The 21,637-nt window shown below is 54.3% G+C and overlaps 1 protein-coding gene and 1 pseudogene across 1 annotated transcript in view; one reads left to right on the top strand and one right to left on the bottom strand.

The window, feature by feature from the left end:
• The window catches only part of LOC125318795 (zinc finger protein 239-like), an 80,705-nt gene that overhangs the window by 53,843 nt on the left and 5,225 nt on the right, over window positions 1-21,637 (bottom strand). The window lies entirely within an intron of this gene.
• On the top strand, window positions 1,307-5,745 carry LOC125318794 (annotated as a pseudogene).

Raw genomic sequence — 21,637 nt, 5'->3', positions numbered from 1 at the left:
TATGAAGTTAAACTTTAGCTGGGAGTTAGAAGCAATTTGTACTGATTGAACCAAAAGACAAGTCAACGAAGAGTTAGAAATTTAGCCAAGAAGTTCAGTGCTATTCGCCATTATGCACCTGTCTGCAACTTTGCTTATAGTAAATGAACTGCCATAAGGACAAAAGAAGCAGATAGAATTATAGCCAGCACCTAGATTGCATGATCAAATACAGGCAGGAGGTACGGACCGTCTCCAGAAGGCTTCCCGAGGCTTGCCCACAATAGAAGGTAGAAAGTTCATGGTGATGAAGAGATCCCTGACTTCATCTTTCAAGACCACTGACTCAAATCAAGACCACCGACCCAAATCAAGAAAAGAATTGCGCACGCGCAAAGGACTAATAACCGCATTTTAATAGGAAGCGGGGAATGGGAGGTGCTGGAGATATGTATAGGATTAATATCTAACACTTTGTGAAATCAATAGAGGGCAAATAACCGGGTAAGTGGCTGGCACGTCCCTAGGAGGCGACTCCCGTGCCGCCCGCCGGCGTAATCAACACACCACTTTCTAACTTTAATTAGTTAGAGAGTTTCTGTCCGTGAATACCGGCTTTTTAATCATTCACTGGAAACGTCGAGCAGACGGAGATCTAGGAAGCAAAGGCAACACTGAGTCGCTTCCAGCGTGCCCTCAGCCCCGCCGGAGCCTCAGCACCCCCACAGCCTCCCCAGTCGCTCCAAAGCCTTCTCAGCCTTTGCAGCCCTTCCATCAGCCGCTCCCTCTCGCGGCGCTCCGCGGCCTCCCCTGCGCAGGGAGCAGCGGCGCAGGAAGCGGAGCAGCCGCGCCTCTGGGGCTCGGCGCGGGGCAGCGCTCAGGCACAGAGCCCGCAGCGCAGAGACACTCCCTGCACGGCGCCCGTTCGGCTCCGCGCCCAGAGCTTCGATGCCGGGCAGGCGGCTCGCTCGGGCTCCCTGGAGCCGGCACTGGGGCACGGCCCGGCCCCCACAGCGCCGGGAGGGGCTGGGAGGACAGGGACGGCATTTGGGGGTCCTGGGGTTCACTGGGAGACCCTCACTGGGAACCCCCTTCCCGCTGTCCCACCTCCCCTCATCCGCCCTCTCCCGCCCCTTTCCCACCGTCCCCCGAACCCCAGCTCCCCCCAGCTCGGTTTGGGGGGGACCCACCCCTTTCCCACCGTGTCCCGTCCCCGCCCCGCTCACCCGAGAGCTCCTCGCCAGCAGCCGGGGGGACGGAGGAGGAGGAGGAGCGGGAGGAAGAGGAGGGGCAGAGGAGGAGCGGGAGCAGGAAGGGGAGCAGCGAGAGGAGGCGCCGCGTGCGTCCAGCGCTCTCTGGATCTGCAGCCCCTTCGCGCCGGGAGCATCGCTGCCCCCGCATGCCGCAGGTGACCGGGAAGGGGGACCTCGCTCCGGATATCGTGGGCGGTCCTGGGAGGGTTTCTTTTGAAGGGGGGAGGGATATTTGGAGTTCAGCCGAAGTACCTTGGGGCTCCTTGATTCTTTTCTTCGGAATGGGGCGGGTGGAGCGATGTTTGGATCTTGCAGGACTCCAAAGCTGACCCGAAATGCCCTTTGGGTGGATACTGCGGGGTCCCCGGGAGGTGTTTTTTGGGGATGTCGCGGTGGCGGCTGCCGGCAGAGCGCCGGCGGTGGGTGGCGGGTGCCACGTGGCGATCGCCCGGTACCGGCGGGGGAGGAGGGGAGGAGCCTTGAGAGGGGGGAGAGAGAAAAGCGGGGAGCCCCGGGAGTCCCGGACCCTGAAATGGGGGCCTGGAGAGGGGGGACCCCGGCAGCCGGGAGTGGGGTGAGCTTGGAGAAGGGGGAACCCCGAGAAAGGATGAGCCTGGAGAGGGGGAACCCCTGGGACACCAAAGAGGGGACCCCAGAGACGGGGGACCCCCGGCACCCCGAAGCAGAGAGCCAGGGGAGGAGGGACCCCTGGGACCCCAAAACCCTCGGCATCCCTTAGTGCAGCCCCAGAGAAGGGGGACTCCCTGAACCCCAGAGTGGGGAGACCAAAGAGGGGGCACCCCTGGGATACCCTGGAAGTCTGGAGCGGGCAGAGACCCTGCAGAGGAGGGACCTTCAATATATGCAGGGCCCGCAGCATCCAGGACAAGGGGGACCCCCAGAACCCCATAGTGGAGAGACCAGAGAGGGGGAACCTCAGTGAGGGATATTTTCCTCTGAGTCTTGATGTTTTGGAGGTTTTCATGGACACAAGTGTTATAAACATATAATATAATATTGGCTTCTCGCAAAGTATAAAAGTAGATATTATATAATGTTAGAAATGCTTTTTTGCTGTGTAGATGTAGTTTTCTCTCTTTTTAGCAAGAATGTTAGCAAGTGTGAGCAAGTAAGAGAACCTCCAAGTGAACACAGGATGAGGCCCAAGGAGCTGCTAAGCAACACTTTGTCCAGAGAACAAAAGGGCCCAAAGGCTGCTCTGCCAGGAGAGTCCGAGAGCCGCTATCACCGCTCTGGCTGGGGGGCAAAGAGGCCCAAAGCTGCAATCAGCCCTGACTGTCTGGAGAATTAAGAGATCCACCCTACCATCGACTCTTACCTAGCAGGCCCAACCCCAAGAATCAAAAGAAATAAAACCGCAAGGCAGAAGACTACGCATGCTCTAAAAAGGCGGAACCAAGGAGTGGCCATGCAGAACAGCTCTGAGAAAAGTTTTAATATTAATAGAGAACGGACAATAAAAATGATATAAAAGGGACTCACCTCGAGCATCAGGTGTGCTCTTGGCAGAGCGCCAAGGCACCCGGCCGTTATCCCTTTGCTTTATTTTATGTGTCTCTTATTGTCTTTATATTAAACTCTTTAAATTCTCACACAAGGTATCTGGTGACTTCTAGAGATGGACTTGGGTGGGAGAAACCCCCAAGCCAATGCACTCACCCCTTGGTTTTCCCCTCAAAACAGGACTTCTCATTCCCAAGCCTTGGCCGAATGGAGGAGGAGGAGGCAGTGAGGAAGATGCCCCGGGAGCCCCAGGCAGGTGAGGAGGAAGTCAGTGCCCCTTTCCCTTCTCTCCTGCTCCATCTCCCAGCCCAGCATCGCCCCCGGCTGCAGGACAACCCCGCTGCCGACGCCGTCCTGCCGGGGACGGACTGGGGTGATCTCCTTCCCCTTCCCTGTGGCACGGAGGCAAATCCCATCCTCTCCTTGTCTTTCTTTTCTTCCTTTCTTTCCTTCCATTCTTTTCTTCCTTTCTTTCCTTCCTTTCTTTCCTTCCTTCCTTCCTTCCTTCCTTCCTTCCTTCCTTCCTTCCTTCCTTCCTTCCTTCCTTCCTTCCGAATTCCTTCCGAATTCCTTCCTTCCTTCCTTCCTTCCGAATTATTTCCGAATTCCTTCCTTCCTTCCTTCCTTCCTTCCTTCCTTCCTTCCTTCCTTCCTTCCTTCCTTCCTTCCTTCCTTCCGAATTCCTTCCGAATTCCTTCCTTCCTTCCTTCCTTCCAAATTCCTTCCGAATTCCTTCCGAATTCCTTCCGAATTCCTTCCGAATTCCTTCCGAATTCCTTCCTTCCTTCCTTCCAAATTCCTTCCGAATTCCTTCCTTCCTTCCGAATTCCTTCCGAATTCCTTCCAAATTCCTTCCAAATTCCTTCCTTCCGAATTCCTTCCTTCCAAATTCCTTCCGAATTCCTTCCTTCCTTCCTTCCTTCCTTCCTTCCTTCCTTCCTTCCTTCCTTCCTTCCTTCCTTCCTTCCTTCCTTCCTTCCAAATTCCTTCCAAATTCCTTCCTTCCGAATTCCTTCCTTCCAAATTCCTTCCGAATTCCTTCCTTCCTTCCTTCCTTCCGAATTCCTTCCTTCCTTCCTTCCTTCCGAATTCCTTCTTTCCTTCTTTCCTTCCTTCCTTCCTTCCTTCCTTCCTTCCTTCCTTCCTTCCTTCCTTCCGAATTCCTTCCAAATTCCTTCCTTCCGAATTCCTTCCTTCCTTCCTTCCTTCCGAATTCCTTCCTTCCTTCCTTCCTTCCTTCCTTCTTTCCTTCCTTCCTTCCTTCCTTCCTTCCTTCCTTCCTTCCTTCCTTCCGAATTCCTTCCTTCCTTCCGAATTCCTTCCGTATTCCTTCCTTCCTTCCTTCCTTCCTTCCTTCCTGCCTTCCTTCCTTCCTTCCTTCCGAATTCCTTCCTTCTGAATTCCTTCCTTCCTTCCTTCCTTCCTTCCTTCCTTCCTTCCTTCCTTCCTTCCTTCCGAATTCCTTCCGAATTCCTTCCTTCCTTCCAAATTCCTTCCGAATTCCTTCCTTCCTTCCGAATTCCTTCCTTCCGAATTCCTTCCTTCCGAATTCCTTCCTCCCGAATTCCTTCCTTCCTTCCTTCCTTCCTTCCTTCCTTCCTTCCTTCCTTCCTTCCTTCCTTCCTTCCTTCCTTCCTTCCTTCCGAATTCCTTCCTTCCGAATTCCTTCCTTCCTTCCGAATTCCTTCCTTCCGAATTCCTTCCTTCCTTCCTTCCTTCCTTCCTTCCTTCCTTCCTTCCTTCCTTCCTTCCTTCCTTCCGAATTCCTTCCAAATTCCTTCCTTCCGAATTCCTTCCTTCCTTCCTTCCTTTCTTCCTTCCTTCCTTCCTTCCTTCCTTCCTTCCTTCCTTCCTTCCTTCCTTCCTTCCTTCCTTCCTTCCTTCCGAATTCCCCTCTTTCTACTTGTTCCTTCTACCTCTTGTTTCTTTTTCTTCTTTTTCCTTCCTTTTCCTTGTTCCTTCATCTTCATTCTCCCTTTTTTCTTCTTGTCTCTTCCTCTCCTTCTTCCTTCTCTACCCTTCTTCCTCTCCTTGTTCTTTCCTTCCTCCTTCCTTATTCCTTCCTCTTCCTGTCCCTTCCTCTCCTTGTCCTTGGTCCCCCAGGCACTGAGCTGCAGATGGAGACCAGGGAGGACAAATCCCTGTGGCAGAACCTCATGGAAGAGGCTGCTTTGAGTGGCTCAATGGCACAGGAATCACACGGAGAGGAAAAGCCAGAGGGATCCCCCACAAGGAGGGGCTCCAAAGCCAGCCCAGGGTGCTCTGAGGAGAAGAGGCCCCCCCTCTGCTTCATCCAGAGGCCCAACCTGGTGGTCCATGAGCAGCTTCACACTGGGGAGAAGCCCTACAAGTGCTTGGAATGTGGGAAGAGCTTCAGCCACACTTCCCACCTCTTCATCCACCACCAGATACACACAGGGGGATGGCCCTACAAGTGCTTGGAATGTGGGAAGAGCTTCAGCCACAGCTCCAGCCTGACCTGCCACCAGAGGATCCACACTGGGGAACGGCCCTACAAGTGCTCGGAATGTGGGAAGAGCTTCTGCCAGAGCTCCAGCCTGACCTGCCACCAGAGGATCCACACTGGGGAACGGCCCTACAAGTGCTTGCAGTGTGGGAAGAGCTTCTGCCAGAGCTCCAGCCTGACCTGCCACCAGGAGATGCACGCCAGGGGAGGGCCCTTTGAGTGTCCTGAGTGTGGGAAGATGTTTCAGTGGATCTCCTATCTCATTGTACATCAGCAAACACACACAGGGGAGAGGCCCTTCCGCTGCACAGACTGCGGGAAGAGCTTCAAGTGGAGCTCCCAACTCACCAGCCACCAGCGCATCCACACCAGGGAGAGGCCTTAGAGTGTCCCGAGTGTGGGAAGAGCTTCTCCTGGAGCTCGTCCTTGAGGAAACACCAGCAGAGGCACCAGTAAGGGAATCCCTGCGAGTGCCCCAAGTGTGGGAAGAGCTTCGGGCACTGCTCCAACTCCATCTTAAAACTCGAGGTGCTACTGACTGAAAAGCTCTTCCAGAACCCTGTACTTCAGACACTTAGGAATCCTCTTCTCTTATTAAATGCCGTAAAATATTACCGAGTCCTGCAGCCGTAGAGAGGAGGAGAGAAGAGCCAGCAGGCATAAATATGCAGCAAGATTGATTGATTGAATTATTTTACAAACTCTGTTATAGCCTTTTTTCTTCATAGTCTAACTGGAGAAAGGATCAGCCACCCCTTGGTGTGATTGGCTAAAATCCTAAAACATCCATTGTCAAGATATTTTTCTACTGTACTATAGACAAGGCTTCTCAAGGTTGCCTGTGTTTCATTGTTTATAGAACTCTGCTGCTATCTTCTGTGCGAGAGAAAAGTCTCTCACGGACTTAGAAAATAGCAAGAAAATTCTTGCTAGCAGCATTTTTGTGTCCACATTCTCTTTTCCATTCTTTGTCTTTTTCCTGGCCTATTTACTGACCTTTATTCTTGTACAAATTGTCTGTCCCAGTAAGTCCTTCTTTGCTGAACCGATGATTTCTTCTTCAATGCAAATCTGCAAAGCAGAAGGAGAGGAGCCCCTTGGAATGGCCTCAGAGTGGAGCAGCACTCACTGGCACAGCCTCTTCTCCTGCCCTCAGGCAAGGGACCGACAAGGCAGCACCAGCCTTGTCAGAGCTGGGCAAGGACAAGAGAGAGCAGATGCCAACAGGGGCTTTGAGCTGCACCAAGGGACGTTTGGGTTGGGCATTAGGAAGAACTTTTTCCCAGAAAGGGGCATTAGATATTGGAATGGGCTGGCCAGGTGGGGGTGGAGCCACCATTGGGGAGGTGCTCAAGGAAAGCCTGGGCATGGCACTCAGGGCTCTGCCCTGGTTGCCGTGGTGGGGATGGGGCACAGGTTGGACTCCGATGATCTCCCAGGGCTCTTCCAAGCCAATGCATTTGGTGATTCTGTGACATCACAGGCTCTGAGGACAGCGTGGTGGCTGTCCGCTGTCCCCAGCCCGTCGCCGTGCCCAGAGCCCAGGCAGCACTCGGCGCGGAGCCACGGCCAGAGCCAGCGTGGAGGTGGCGGCTCATCCCACAGAGCACCATGGCCAGCCAGGGCTTCTCCTGGCTGCTGCAGTTCTGTGTGCTGCTGATGCTGGCCCATCCTCTCGACCCTTCCAGCCATCCTGAGGGGGACATGGGCACCTCGGCTCTGCTTCGCGAGGAGCTGGAGCCACAGGACTCCGTGGGGCCTGGGATGAACCCCTTGGTGGACGTGGTGCTGGTTTCTTGGACACGCTCGGCCCTGGAGCTGCTGATCATGGGCCTTGTCCTGGGATGGTTCTGGAGACGCTGGGGAGAGGTGAGGGAGGGGGGTCAGGCAGGCGGGACAGTGCCGGGGCCGGCAGCCACCAAAGCCTTGGGCCAAGCCAGTGTCGGGCGAGGCCTGAGAGCCCCCGTGGCGGAGCAAAGCCGGGTTGGATCAGAGGGTGCTGGGCCTCCCGGGCAGCCCTTTGACCACGGCCCCTCAGCAGTGGGGGCTGAGCCCCTGGGCGGGAATCGGGCCCAGCCTGAGCCCCAGGGACACCAGGCAGAGGCGGCCGGAGCTCTTCTTGCTGCAGCCTCTGCCCGGGGCAGCCCAGCCAGGCCCGAGTCTCTCGCGGAGAGGCCAAGGGCAGCGCCAGAGGGCTCAGCCCCGCTCGGCCCCTCTGCCCCTTCCATGGGGCTCCCTGGGCCGGGCCGTGCAGGAGAAGCGCCGGAGCCCCTGGGGCTGTGCAGGACGCGCTGCAGGGACGTGGCTGCCCCAAGGAGCTGCTGAGGCACAACCGCGCCCGGATGCGGCTGTGCCGGCGCCACCGCTCTCTGCAGAGGCCCAGAGCCAAGACACCAGCAAAAGGGGGCAGCTGCAGGAGGAGGAGACCCCGAGGCTCCCCTCAGCGCTGACTCTCCAGCTCCAGCTCGGCGCTCAGCTTGCAGGGCATCGCGGGGGATGCGTGACCAGTGCTCAGCCCGGGCACTGTGACATCCCCCAGCTTAGGGGTCAGTGAAGCCTCCCATCCTCAGCCGCAGAGCTCCCAGCCACCTTTTCCCCCAGAAGCTGAAGTTTCCATGACTGTTCCAGTTCCAAACTGTTGACCCTTTTTGGAGGCATAAGGTTCTCACCCTGTAATCTTCCAGTCACCCCCCAGCAGTCAAGTTAATCAAGTTCAGGTTTTGTGGACATTGCTGTGTCATTTCCTTGATATCCATGCGAGAGGGGACACGGTGATGGATGGGTTTGCACAGGAGCTGCAGAGCCCCGGAATGGAGAGCCTGAGTGTCCCAGCAGGAATTGCAGGAGTGTGGAGGGCAGCTGGAAAGAAGATCGTGGGCAATATTCTCCTGCCCCCATCTTCCAAGGAAGCTTTGATTTGACCCCTGTCTGCACTGTGCCACGGGGCCTCCAGAGGCCCAGGGAGGTGTCTGGGTGGCCCCAGAAGGACCCTGGCGCACCAGGGAAGGGGCAGGAGCATCCCTGTGGTGCTGGGAGAGACACCCAGAGGGGGCCAGCCCTGGGGCCCGGGCAAGAGCTGCATTCAGGCAGCCAAATTCATGCAGGGTCTGCCCGGGCTCTGCCAAGGATCAGTCCACACCTCTTTGTATTTTCTTTGTATTTCTTTGTATTTATTTCTGTGTATTGATCCTGATGTCCCTCAAAATGCCATTAGAAATCGTTTTCCCTCAAAATAAATACTGACTTATTTTGGTTTTAGGAATTAACCACGGGTAGTCCCTGCTTAAATGACTTCTCTGTGACTTATTCTGCAGTTTGTTCCTTTACAGCACCATCAACCACCTCTCTTAAAATACAGATCTCTCATTGGAAGCAGGGAATTCACCTGGATCCCCTCCTGGGACCCCCCTGGATCCTCGTGGACCACCCCCCCCGAGGACCCTCCACACCCACGTCCTGTGGGACCCCTGTGCCAGGCTGGGCTGAACTCCCAGGCCCTGCGGCCAAACTCTGCCTGGAACCTGCTGGGTTCGGCCCAAAGCGAGGAAAGCTCCGGGACCCGCAGATCCATTTTGTCCTGTGGCTGTGGGGCCCCACCCCCGAGGGAGCAGGACTGGGCACTGTGACTCCAATCCCTTATTCCGAATCTCCCTCTCCCTCTCCCTCTCCCTCTCGTCTCCCTTTCCTTTGGGTGATCACAAATCCCAGAGCAGCTGCAGAGCCCCGTGCCCAGTTCGGGTTTCCCAGCAAAGAGAGGCCTGGGGCTGAGGTGCCCTGGGATAGCCGGGAATGGGGGGTCCAGGGGTCCCCAGGGTCAGGGAAAAGGGGGATCCAGGGGCTGGGAAAGGTGGATACCCGGAAAGGGGGGTCAAGGGGGTGTTGGTGCGGGGTCAGGGGGTGCAGGGGGGTCCCGGAGCTGGGGAAGGAGATGCAGGGGGGTCCCAGTGCCCAGGAATGGGGCAGGGGGGAGCAGGATCTGGGAAATGGTGGCAGCTGCTGGGCAGGGACCACGACAGAGAGGGACAGGCTGGGATGGGCTGGGACAGACTGGGACACTGGGATACACTAGGACTGGGACCAGAATCCACTGGGAGCAGAACTGGGGCACCAGGGATCATACTGGGACATACTGGGACCACACTGAGGGCTACTGGGAGCAACTGGGAGCATGCTGAAGACAACTGGGGGCATGACTGGGACAACTGAGATGTACTGGGAGAGACTGGGAGTGGTTTTGATCATCCTGGGACTGACTGGAACAATACTGGGAGTGACCAGACCCGTAGTAGGGGTGAATAGGAGAAAGTGGAACAATGCAGGGAGTAACTGGGATCATAACGGGCCTGACAAGGCCAAACTTAGAGGGACTGTAATAATACTGGGAATGACTGCGATCATACTGGGGGTGACTGTGATCAAACTGGACCCATATTGGGAGAGTCTGGAAGTTACTGGGCTCATACTGGGTGTTGGGGTTTTAGGAGTTCTTCTGTTTTCTTTTTCTCTTAAAGAATTTTCCCCATACATGTTGCCAGGGGGAAAAATTACTGGGTGCTTAAGAAAAACAAAAGACCCGGCCACAGGAGGAGGAGTCCATCTGGCTACTCTCTTTCACCTGGGCTTGTGGGCTGTTAGTTCTCTGTGTTCTGACAGAGAGAGAGGCTGGAAGGAATTCATCAGCACTGGAGACTTCTGCTTTTTCAGCTGCCTCCCTTCTACCTGAGAAACCCTGGGATTCCCAAGCCCACCTTCCCTGCCCCGCTGGGAGCTGGGCCATGGCCATCCTGCCCCCGCCGTTGCTTCGAGCCTTCGCTGCTCTGTAGCCCTGCACGCCCTGCCTGTAGAGACCTCCAGGGGTTCACACCGCAGCTCCGGAGTTCGATACATCTCGTCTGCCGCCTGGGATTTGTGCTCGTCCCTGCTGTTCCAGCGTGCTGTTCCCGAGGGTCCGGCCGGACACCGGGATCGGCTGCCCAGGGGGTTTTTGAAACCTTTGTTCCATCCCTTCCCGGGATCCCAGGCCGCCAGTGCCGCGTGCTCCCCGAGCTCGCTCCGGAGCGCCCCCTGCAGCCGCGGGGGAACCATCGCACCTGCCCTGCTCACCGGGAGCCGCCAGCGCCCCTGCCGGCTGCGAGCGGAACTGCACCCGAGGGGAAAGGGCCTGACAGCCGAGAAGGCTGGCACTGGGTTTGTGATTGTTTGCTGTTACTGCCAGAGTTATTGCTGTTTGTTTGCCTTGTTATACACATATATAATAGTAAAGAACTGTTATTCCTATTTTCCCACTTCTTTGCCTAAAAGCCCCGTGATTTCAAAATTATAACTCGGAGGCACGAGGGTTGCATCTGGCATTCTAAGGGGGGCTCCTGCCTTCCTTAGCAGATACCTGTCTTTCAAACCAAGACACCTTTTCTTCCTGTAGCTCAAAGCTTTCATTGGCTAATGCTTTAATTGTCACATCCAGTACTTTTTCTAACAGGCTGTCGTTGGGAGTACACACCAGCACATCATTCATGTAGTGGAAGATGATGGCTTCTCTTGCTTTGGCATGGATTGGGGCCAGAATATGGGTGACATATCATTGGCATATGGTAGGGCTGTTCTCCATGCCCTGAGGCAACACACACCAATGGCAGCGCCGCATGGGAGCTTCTCACTTGATGGTGGGAACCGACAAGGCAAACCGTGAGGTGTTGTCAGGGTGTAGGGGAATTTGAGAAAAGCCGTCTTTTATGTCAACTACAGCCAATTTCCAATTCCATGGGAGCATAGAAGGGGAGGGCATCCCTGGTTGAATGGGTCCCATATCTTCTATAACTTTGTTTATTTTTCGCAAATCGTCGAGGAGCCGCCACCTGTTCTTCCCTGGCTTTGGGATGACAAACACAGGGGAATTTCAGGGGCTGTTGGTTGGTACGATGCTGCCTTTTGCCAACTGCTCATCAATGAGTGCGTTGAGTGCCTCTAATTTTTCTTCATTTAGTGGCCACTGATCTACTCACACTGGTGAATGTGTTTTCCAATTCAGTGCTTGGGTTGGGTGCTCTACAGTGGCCACTATCAAAAATCCCGGGGAATTTGGGGGATGTCGACTTTCGCTCCCCATTGAGACATGACATCCCTTCCCCACAGGGTAAATTTAGAATCTGTCTTGGTTTGAAAGACAGGTGTCTGCCAAGGAAGGCAGGAGCCTCTCCTGAAATGGAAGAAAAAAATTGCAACTCCCCCTTTCCCTCCGAATTATTACAATTTTGAAATCAAGGGGCTTTTAGGCAAAGAAGTGGGAAAATAGGAATAACAGTTCTTTACTATTATATATCTGTATGTGTATAACAAGGCAAACAAACAGCAATAACTCTGGCAGTAACAGCAAACAATCACAAACCCAGTGCCAGCCTTCTCGGCTGTCAGGCCCTTTCCCCTCGGGTGCAGTTCCGCTCGCAGCCGGCAGGGGCGCTGGCGGCTCCCGGTGAGCAGGGCAGGTGCGATGGTTCCCCCGCGGCTGCAGGGGGCGCTCCGGAGCGAGCTCAGGGAGCGCGCAGCTCCGATGGCCCGCCGAACCCGAGCAGGGATGGAATAAAAGCTTCACAAACCGCTGGGCAACCGATCCCGGTGTCTGGCCAGACCCTCGGGAACAGCAGGCTGGAACGGCAGGCTGGAACAGCAGGGACGAGCACAAATCCCGGGTGGCAGATGAGAGGTATCCAAACGGAGAACCCTCCGGAGGTCTGGGCAGGCAGGGAGAGCAGGGCTACAACATAGCGAAGGCTCGAAGCAACGGTGGGGCAGGGCGGCCACAGCCCAGCTCCAGCGGGGCAGGGAAAGCGGGCTTGGGATCCTGGGGCTTTTCCAGCAGAAGGAAAAGCAGCCAAAGTAAGCAGCCTCACTCTTTGTCCAAAGACCAGAGACCAACTGTCCCCACACCCAGGTGAAACAAAAAGAGTACCTCGATGCACCCCACCCTCAATGGGTAGGTCTTTGTTTTCCTTAAGCCCCCAGTAATTTGTCCCCCTAGCAACATGTATGGGGAAAATTCCTTTAACAGAAAAAAAAAACATGGAGAACTCCTAAAACCCCAGTATTATCCACCCCAAATTTTTCCCATACTAGCATGTTACATGAAACTGAACCCTTTTAACCATATAAATTCCTGCATCACCCAAATTATATACATATATACATGCTGATACTGATACAAGAACAGAGCCATGGGTAGTTCACCTTAAAAAGAGGTCCCCTTGAGGTATGCATCGGGTCTCTCCATCCTTTTGCATCACCCACCAGGTACAACCTGGTCCCTGAGCAAAAACAACCCCACAGATGGGTTTGTCATTGCTTAAGGCAGAACTAACCCAAACAGTTTTTCCAAGCATACCTTTTATGTGCACCACTGGAACCTTATCCCCGTATGTTGTTTGTAGGGGCTCGGATTGGGCAGGGCCTGCTCAACCGGTGGAGCCTCGGGTGTTAACTAACCAGGTGGCTCTTGCTAAACGCACCTTCCAGTTTTTGAAAGTCCCCCCACCCAGTGCCTTCAAGGTGGTTTTAAGCAATCCACTACACCGCTCAACCTTCCCAGCTGCTGGTGCATGGTAAGGGATGTGGTACACCCACTCAATGCCATGTTCTCTAGCCCAGGTGTTTATAAGGCTGCTCTTGAAATGAGTCCCATTGTCAGACTCGATTCTCTCAGGGGTGCCATGCCTCCAAAGGACTTGCTTTTCCAGGCCCAGGATGGTGTTCCGGGCAGTAGCGTGAGGCACAGGGTAGGTCTCCAGCCATCCTGTGATGGCTTCTACCATTGTGAGCACATAGCACTTGCCTTGGAGGGTTTGAGGCAGTGTGATATAATCAATCTGCCAGGCCTCCCCATACTTGTATTTGGACCATCGCCCACCATACCACAGGGGTTTCACTCGCTTGGCCTGCTTGATCACAGTGCATGTCTCACAATCATGGATAACCTGGGAGATACTGTCCATGGTCAGATCCACCCCTCGATCTCGTGCCCACCTATAGGTGGCATCTCTGCCCTGATGACCTGAGGCATCATGGGCCCATCGAGCTAGGAACAACTCTCCTTTATGTTGCCAATCCAAGTCTATCTGGGACACCTCTATTTTTGCAGCCTGATCTACCTGTTTGTTGTTACGATGTTCTTCGTTAGCCCGGCTCTTGGGAATGTGAGCATCTACATAGCGGACTTTCAAGGATAGCTTCTCTACCCGAGTGGCAATGCCTTTCCACTCCTCAGCAGCCCAGATTGGTTTTCCACTGTGCTGCCAGTTTGCCTTATTCCACCTTTCCAGCCAACCCCACAGAGCATTGGCTACCATCCATGAATCAGTGTAGAGGTAGAGCTTTGGCCACTTCTCTCTTTCAGTAATGTCAGGACCTAATTAGACAGCTTTGAATGCGGCAAATTGGCTCAATCCCCCTTCTCCTTCAGTAGCTTGTGCAACTTGTCGTGTGGGGCTCCATACAGCGGCTTTCCATTTCCAGCCAGCGCCTACAATTCGGCAGGAAGCATCAGTGAAGAGGGCGTATTGTCTTTCACTCTCTGGTAGCTTGTTATATGGTGGGGCTTCTTGGGCATGTGTCACTTGCTCCTCTTCTTCTTCAGAAGATAACCCAAAAATCTCACCTTCTGGCCAGTTTGTAATTATTTCCAAGATCCCAGGGCGACTTGGGTTTCCAATGCAGGTGCGCTGCATGATGAGGGCGATCCATTTGCTCCAAGTAGCGTCAGTGGCGTGATGCGTGGAAGGAACCTTTCCTTTGAACATCCACCCCAGCACCAGCAGTCGGGGTGCCAGGAGGAGTTGTGCCTCTGTGCCGATTACTTCTGATGCAGCTTGGACTCCTTCATAAGCTGCCAAGATCTCTTTCTCTGTGGGAGTGTAGTTGGCTTTGGTCCCTCTATAACTTCGGCTCCAGAATCCCAGTGGTCGGCCCCGAGTCTCACCAGGCACCTTCTGCCAGAAGCTCCAGGACAGACCATTGTTCCCAGCTGCAGAATAGAGCACGTTTTTCACCTCCGCTCCTGTCCTGACTGGGCCAAGGGCTACGGCGTGAGCGATTTCCTGCTTGATCTGGGCAAAGGCTTGCTGCTGTTCAGGGCCCCAGTGGAAATCATTCTTCTTGCGGGTAACCAGGTAGAGAGGGCTCACGATCTGACTGTACTCGGGAATGTGCATTTTCCAAAAACCTATGGTGTTTAGGAAAGCTTGTGTTTCCTTCTTGTTGGTCGGTGGAGACATTGCTGTGATCTTATTGATGACCTTGGTGGGAATCTGATGTCATCTACTTTGTTTCTACAAGACTCCTGGTTTGAAATATACTTGTTGCCGTAATCCCCACTGCGACAAACTGGTGGAGGAATGAGAGCAAGATACAGATCCCTGAGGAAAATTCGTGAGTAAAATAACCACTCCAGACCTCTCTCTTCTCATCTTGGTTTGGATATTCTCTCTGGACTATGGAAGAATCGTGGGAAATGGGGCTCTCTGAGCCACAGAAAAAAATGTACCTAGAAGTTAAAGGAATCCTTGAACAACAAAACAAAAAAGTGATGGAACCGGGAGATCTAGAACTTTTTTTCAACTGGCTTTTCAAAAATTTCTCCTATATTTCTCGAGAGTTAGATATTGAACCTCCTGGATCTTGTCAGGGGTGTTTTTGGGACGAGATCTTGTGGGAGATGAAAGATCAAACAGAACATGTATTAGTGATTGAACCCTTGTGTGGATCCATGGTGGTCAGTGGAGCTATTCAAGAGCATTTATATGGTCTTATTACCCCTAAAGCAAAGGATGGCCATAGTCCCGCGGCCGAGGCCGCGCGGCTGCCATCCCTGTGGCACACGCCGGCGGAGGTGCCTGTGCTGGATGCGCCCGGCCCCCTCGGGAGCGTGCGCCTTATGGCGGACCCCATCCCTGTCTCGGGGTCCCTGGCCACGCGGCCGCGAGTGAGGGAGCGATGCCGCAGGCGCCGCGGGTGCCGTGGGCCACGAGCAGCCAGGAACCGGGCATCGGCGTGGCAGGCCGCTCTGAGCACACGGCTTGGAGAGCCCTGCGGAGGGAGAAGCGGCGGTTTCCACAGCGACACGAGAGGCCGCGCAGTGCAGCACCGAGCCGAAACAGGGCCGCACTCAAAGCAGCGTGGAGTTGGCGGAGCAGAACCGCTCACAGGGCATGGGGCCAGCAGCGATGGCAACGCGGGGCCGTGCAGAGCCCAGACACGCGCCGGAGCAGCGCCGCTCGGAGAGCGCGGAGCAGCCGCAACGCAGGGGCCCGGCCAAGACGTCGGAGTCAGCGAGGCGGCGGCCACGCGGGACCAGCAGTCACGACGAACACGCAAGCACGTGATAGGAGGAGTTATAGCCACGAAAGTTACAGGAACTGTGAAATGGTACAATGTAAAAAACAACTATGGATTTATAACACGAGATGATACAGGGGAAGACCTATTCATCCATAGAACTGCCATTAAAAGGAATAACCCTAAAAATTACCTGCAAAGTGTAGGAGATGGAGAAGTTGTACAATTTGATATAGTGCAAGGAAAGAAGGGTTTACAAGCAGCAAATGTTACTGGGCCTGGGGGTATTCCAGTCAAAGGCAGCTGTTATGCACAAAATTATAAACAATATCCATCTCAGCAATTTCCCTATCCACAGCCTACTTCCCCCTTTTACCCTATACCCAATATGAACCCCTTCCTAAGTTTACCCTATCCCCAGTTTATTCCTAATCTGTTTTTCACCCCATGGCTTCCCTATACAATTCCATTTCCCTACAATTCCTCTCCGATGCCGAGTGGGGGATGAAAAGGGGGAGGGAGGAAATTAAACCCTCTCCTGCCTCAGTTTCCCCACAAAGCATGCCCGGAGAGTTCTGTCTCCCTTCTGTCAGCCCTAAGATGTTCCACAGAATCTGTTTGGACATTTAAAGACTCAGGAGGGTGGCTTGTTTTGTCTTGAAACTGTTGTTGTTATGTTTATCCAGTTGTTTTCATTCTCCTTTTATTAAAATAAAACGGGTGAGATATTGAGGTCCCTTCCCCCTGCCATGGGCCCTGGCAGAGGGGTCCTGGGGGGGAGGCACGGTGTTTCCCTGCCCCTGCTCAGCTTCATTCCCCATTGGTTGGTTTGGGTTCCCTGATAACGCCAAGGACCCTGGGGTCCCGTGACTGCGGAGTTCCTGAGCTGAGCCCCGGCCATGCGGCTGGAGAAATAAACATCTCTGAAACATCTACCACGAATCTGTCCATATATACTTCATTTCTACGAGACTCCTGGTTTGAAATATACTTGTTGCAGTAATCCCCGCTGCGACAGTCATCCATCTTGCCACTTTACTCCCAGGAACTGAATGTTTCGGGCAGGTCCCTTGACTTTGCTCTTCTTGATGGCAAATCCAGCTTCCAGGAGAATCTGGATGATTCTCTCTCCCTTCTCAAATACCTCCGATGCCATGTTCCCCCACACAATGATGTCATCAATGTACTGCAGATGTTCTGGGGCCTCACCCTTTTCCAGTGCAGCCTGGATCAGTCCATGGCAGATGGTGGGACTGTGCTTCCACCCCTGGGGCAGTCGGTTCCAGGTGTACTGCACACCCCTCCAGGTGAAGGCAAATTGAGGCCTGCACTCCGCTGCCAGAGGAATGGAGAAAAATGCATTAGCAATGTCAATAGTGGCGTACCACTTTGCTGCTTTGGACTCCAGCTTGTACTGGAGCTCCAACATGTCCGGCACAGCAGCACTCAATGGTGGAGTCACTTCATTCAAGGCACGATAGTCCACAGTCAATCTCCATTCCCCGTCAGACTTGCGCACAGGCCAGATGGGGCTGTTGAAGGGTGAGTGGGTCTTGCTGACCACCCCTTGACTCTCCAACTCATGGATCATCTTGTGGATGGGAATCACAGCATCTCAATTTGTCCGATACTGCTGACGGTGCACTGTTGAGGTAGCAATTGGCACTCGTTGCTCTTCCACTTTCAGGAGCCCAATTGCAGAAGGATTTTCTGATAGTCCAGGCAGGGTGTTCAATTGCCTAATGCCCTCTGCCTCCACAGCAGCAATCCCAAATGCCCACCTGAGTCCTTTTGGGTCTTTGTAATAGCCATTCCAGAGGAAGTCTGCCCAGAATACACAGGGCCTCTGAGCCGGTCACAATCGGATACTTTTGCCACTCCTTCCAAGTCAGGCTCACCTCAGCTTCCAATAGCATCAAATCGTGTGATCCCCCAGTCACCCCAGCGATGGAGACAGGTTCTGCCCCCACATGTCCCAATGGCATTAAAGTACACTGTGCCCCAGTATCAACCAATGCATCATATTGTTGTGGCTCTGATGTGCCAGGCCATCGAATCCACACCGTCCAGAAAACCCGGTTCTCCCGTGCCTCCTCCTGGCTAGGGGCAGGGCCCCTCTAGCCCTGGTTATCATTCCTTCCCTGGGCATACATGCCAGATGTCCCTTCAAGGGGATCCGACATATCATCCTCCCTTCTGTAATACCTGGCAGCTCGGTCACGGGAGGCTGAGGCTACTTTCACCTTAGTGGAACCCCCTCGGTTAGTGCCTCCCTCCTTGAGTTCACGCACCCGCGCTGCCAGGAGAGAAGTGGGTTTCCCATCCCACCTTCTCATGTCTTCCCCATGCTCGCACAGAAAAAACCACAGCTCAGCTCGTGGGGTGTACCCTCTCTCTCTCTAGCTCTGACTTGGGGGCCTGTGACTTGCACTGGTGCCTTACCTTCCTCATCTCTTCCTTCATCTCCTTCATCTCCTCTTTGAGGTCTTTAACCACAGCAGAGACATGAGCTTTCAGCGGACCATTGACCATACTGTCATAATTCCTGAGCTTGTTGGCAACAGAGCCCACTGTTTCTCAATTATTGTCAGCATCAGTCGTTGCAATGAAGGTGGTGTATTGCGATGGCCCTAGCTTTGCCAGGTTCCACATCATCTGTCCTGTGCACCTGACCTTATCGGGGTCATTATCAGGCTGTCCATCCCTCCCAAAGAGTACCTCTAATACTGCCACCTCTCTTAGCTGTTGGATCCCTTCCTCGAGTATCTTCCACTGCATTCTATGATGGTACTCCTGCATTCTGTCTTTGTGAATGAACCTTTTCTCACACTCATTAAGAGCCACTCCCAGAGAGAAAGGGGCCCTGGCTCCCTCACAAATATCTGGTCCACGCCTGGGTCCTGGGTCAACGATCCCAGATACCTTGCCTCACCACTATCGAGTTGCACACCTGTGCCCATAAGGTCCCAAACCCAAAGCAGCCAGGTGGTATAAGGCTCACGCCCCCTTCGCACAATGTCTTTTCGCATACCACGGAGACTGTCGTGAGACAGGGACTCATTGATGATTTCCGGCTCTGACTCTCCTGCTGGTTGTGAGGGCCCTGGTTCCCCATCATCATTAACTGGTCGTACTGGGTCTTATACTTGGTCTTATACTTCCTCCTCTGCACAGGGGTGACTGCTGCTGGCTGTGATTGTCCTTGTGATTCAGCTGGAGCCTGAACGGTTGAAACATCCGTGGGTTCCACTGCTGCACCATCAGACTCACCCTCTTTGGGGCAGGGAGAGGGTTTTTCACTAGCTGAGGAGGTGTATTCCGTTAGCATCTGGCATATCTCCTGGCACATCTCCTACATCCCCTTCACCAGTACCCTCACCCAGTTTGAGTAGTCCATTTCTGAGGCGAGCTGTTGGGTGGTATCAGGCTGTGGGGCTGTGTCAGGCTCTGGGGCTAGATCTCTGGTGTCTGGGGCCATGTCAGGTTCTGGGGCTGGATCAGGCTCTGGGGTAGCATCTCTAGTGTCTGGGGCTGGTATTTGGGTAGTTATCCAGGCCAATCTCAGCTTATCCCCGAGGGCTAGATAGAGTAGGCCTACCAGCACCAGTTGGTTAGTACCCAGAGGAAATCTAAACCCTTCGAAAATGGGTGAGGTGGGCCCAAAGAACTGGTTGAGGGGTTGGGAGAAAACTTCCCCTGGTGTCATTTCCTCACAGAAGGTACCATTTTTAACATAACCCCAAAAACATACACTTAGTGTGTGATAGCCCTTTATCCACGTGCCCACATTCTGGAGGAAGTTAAAAGCCCACAAATTCCTCACCTTCTCGACCCATAGTGCAAAGTGGACAACAGCAATGGTAGCCTTAGTCAGAGGACCCATGTTTAGGTAAGGAGCTGCAAAGGGGAAGAATATAGCCACGGCCACATGCCACCCAAACCAGGGTAAACTAGACCACATAGTGCTGCCTAACAAGGTCCCTATATCCAGCACACAAAATTAAGTAATCCACAAACTTTTATTCCTTTTTCACGCCTTTCTCTTAATGCCCTCAGGCCCCACGGTTGGGCACCAAGATCTGTCTTGGTTTGAAAGACAGGTGTCTGCCAAGGAAGGCAGGAACCTCCCTCGGAATGGCAGATGCAACACCCCTTCCCTCCGAATTATTACAATTTTGAAATCAAGGAGCTTTCAGGCAAAGAAATGGGAAAATAGGAATAACAGTTCTTTACTATTATATATCTATATGTGTATAACAAGGCAAACAAACAGCAATAACTATGGCAGTAACAGCAAACAATCACAAACCCAGTGCCAGCCTTCTCGGCTGTCAGGCCCTTTCCCCTCGGGTGCAGTTCCGCTCGCAGCCGGCAGGGGCGCTGGCGGCTCCCGGTGAGCAGGGCAGGTGCGATGGTTCCCCCGCGGCTGCAGGGGGCGCTCCGGAGCGAGCTCGGGGAGCACGCGGCACTGGCGGCCTGGGATCCCGGGAAGGGATGGGACAAAGGTTTCAAAAACCCCCTGGGCAGCCGATCCCGGTGTCCGGCCGGACCCTCGGGAACAGCACGCTGGAACAGCAGGGACGAGCACAAATCCCAGGCGGCAGACGAGATGTATCGAACTCCGGAGCTGCGGTGTGAACCCCCGGAGGTCTCTACAGGCAGGGCGTGCAGGGCTACAGAGCAGCGAAGGCTCGAAGCAACGGCGGGGGCAGGATGGCCATGGCCCAGCTCCCAGCGGGGCAGGGAAGGTGGGCTTGGGAATCCCAGGGTTTCTCAGGTAGAAGGGAGGCAGCTGAAAAAGCAGAAGTCTCCAGTGCTGATGAATTCCTTCCAGCCTCTCTCTCTGTCAGAACACAGAGAACTAACAGCCCACAAGCCCAGGTGAAAGAGAGTAGCCAGATGGACTCCTCCTCCTGTGGCCGGGTCTTTTGTTTTTCTTAAGCACCCAGTAATTTTTCCCCCTGGCAACATGTATGGGGAAAATTCTTTAAGAGAAAAAGAAAACAGAAGAACTCCTAAAACCCCAACACCCAGTATGAGCCCAGTAACTTCCAGACTCTCCCAATATGGGTCCAGTTTGATCACAGTCACCCCCAGTATGATCGCAGTCATTCCCAGTATTATTACAGTCCCTCTAAGTTTGGCCTTGTCAGGCCCGTTATGATCCCAGTTACTCCCTGCATTGTTCCACTTTCTCCTATTCACCCCTACTACGGATCTGGTCACTCCCAGTATTGTTCCAGTCAGTCCCAGGATGATCAAAACCACTCCCAGTCTCTCCCAGTACATCTCAGTTGTCCCAGTCATGCCCCCAGTTGTCCTCAGCATGCTCCCAGTTGCTCCCAGTAGCCCTCAGTGTGGTCCCAGTATGTCCCAGTATGATCCCTGGTGCCCCAGTTCTGCTCCCAGTGGATTCTGGTCCCAGTCCTAGTGTATCCCAGTGTCCCAGTCTGTCCCAGCCCATCCCAGCCTGTCCCTCTCTGTCGTGGTCCCTGCCCAGCAGCTGCCACCATTTCCCAGATCCTGCTCCCCCCTGCCCCATTCCTGGGCACTGGGACCACCCTGCATCTCCTTCCCCAGCTCCGGGACCCCCCTGCACCCCCTGACCCCGCACCAACACCCCCCTGGCCCCCCTTTCCGGGTATCCACCTTTCCCAGCCCCTGGATCCCCCTTTTCCCTGACCCCCTTCCCCTGGACCCCCCATTCCCGGCTATCCCAGGGCACCTCAGCCCCAGGCCTCTCTTTGCTGGGAAACCCGAACTGGGCACGGGGCTCTGCAGCTGCTCTGGGATTTGTGATCACCCAAAGGAAAGGGAGACGAGAGGGAGAGGGAGAGGGAGAGGGAGAGGGAGAGGGAGATTCAGAATAAGGGATTGAAGTCACAGTGCCCAGTCCTGCTCCCTCGGGGGTGGGGCCCCACAGCCACAGGACAAAATGGATCTGCGGGTCCCGGAGCTTTCCTCGCTTTGGGCCGAACCCAGCAGGTTCCAGGCAGAGTTTGGCCGCAGGGCCTGGGAGTTCAGCCCAGCCTGGCACAGGGGTCCCACAGGGCATGGGTGTGGAGGGTCCTCGGGGGGGGTGGTCCACGAGGAT

Source organism: Corvus hawaiiensis, chromosome 31, assembly GCF_020740725.1.
Source record: "Corvus hawaiiensis isolate bCorHaw1 chromosome 31, bCorHaw1.pri.cur, whole genome shotgun sequence".
In the NCBI taxonomy this organism is placed as follows: Eukaryota; Metazoa; Chordata; class Aves; order Passeriformes; family Corvidae; genus Corvus; species Corvus hawaiiensis.
Note: the sequence above shows the minus strand (reverse complement) of the source record. Positions and strands in the feature narration are given on the sequence as shown.